This window comes from Mesoplodon bidens (assembly GCF_964165515.1).
Source record: "Mesoplodon bidens genome assembly, chromosome: 4".
NCBI classification, from domain to species: Eukaryota; Metazoa; Chordata; class Mammalia; order Artiodactyla; family Ziphiidae; genus Mesoplodon; species Mesoplodon bidens.
Window position 1 is genome coordinate 78,251,902 of NC_138160.1, and position 1,257 is coordinate 78,253,158.

The window sequence follows — 1,257 nt, forward strand, 5'->3', positions numbered from 1 at the left end:
CAGAGAAGTCCCCAAGGAAATGATGGTTGTGCTTCATTGCCATGTGGCGTTTGGTCCTTCATCTTCTAAGGACTTACTGTATTTCCTTTTAAAGATTTTAGACATTTATTTGGATCACAAATGCAAGCCAAGTATGAATAAATAAATGTATTATCTTTTTAGAACCCCCCTCCCACCATTTTCCTTTAAATAGAAAAAGGTGCCAAATGTCTCTTCATAGCCTATTTGGCCATAGTTGTCCCACCTATGGCTTTAAAAACAGACTGTAACTTGATTTTCTGAAATCCTTCCTTGAACTACAGCTCATTCCATTAAAGAAATCCTGGGAAAGAAGTCCTATTGGTTTTGTCCATAGTCTCTGAAAGGTGAGTATGGTAACTGGGTTGAAGGCAACTGGGAGTGGTCTTCAGCAAACGGAGGACTGTTGGGGAATTGTGCGAAGGCAAACCTTGCCAACAAGATACCAGCTCCTTCAATTAGAGCTCGGAAAACGCCAGCCATCACGGCTGACCCAACCATAACCACTGGTCCGTTTCTTGCTGCCAGAATGGCTCCTTTTCAGGCACCATTTGTGACGGAATTCCACGGATCTTCTTTCCCTCTGACTTGAACCACACTGCGGTCAGTCATGGAAAACAGACCTCCCCAGACTGCAAAGCTACCTCCCAACTGCAGAACCCTAGTTTTAAGACCTGTCAAACTCCCTCCTAGTTTGTGGTTTCCTCCCACTCGAGAACTGCGAAAACCTCTGAGGGCTTGAAAGATACCACCACCTCCAGTGCGCATGGTAAAGGCGCCACCACAGTCAGCTACGAGGCGCCAGGGGCGGGGCTCGCATGCCTACTCCTCCCTCTTGACTCCAACGCGCAGCGATGCCCGGACCGAGCCTCTTTTTAGGCTCCGGACGCGCAGGCTCAGCGGCCATGGCTCACCGGCCCAGCCGCTCCGCGGCATGTGGGATCCTCCCGGACCGGGGCACAAACCTGTGTCCCCTGCATCGGCAGGCGGACTCTCAACCACTGCGCCACCAAGAAAGCCGGAGCCTCTTCTTTATTGATGAGAAGACAGGCCCAGAGAGGCTAGGGCACTTGTCCAAGGATGGTCAAAGAGCCGATCAGCAGAGGACAAGTCTAGTCTCCAGACCTCTTGACACAAAATTCAAGGTCTGTGCCACATATATTAACATAATTGCACGAATAAGTCCAGTTCCTGTAGCAAAAACCAGGGATTCAAAGACTGGAATGGATCATGGTGAAA

General features: G+C 49.5%; 1 pseudogene across 1 annotated transcript; it reads right to left on the bottom strand.

Annotated features, from left to right (window-relative positions):
• Positions 1-336: 336 nt before the first annotated feature.
• Positions 337-828, bottom strand: LOC308616028 (mitochondrial import inner membrane translocase subunit Tim17-A-like; annotated as a pseudogene). Its single transcript has one exon. The product of its transcript is annotated as a mitochondrial import inner membrane translocase subunit Tim17-A-like (transcript).
• Positions 829-1,257: the final 429 nt, after the last annotated feature.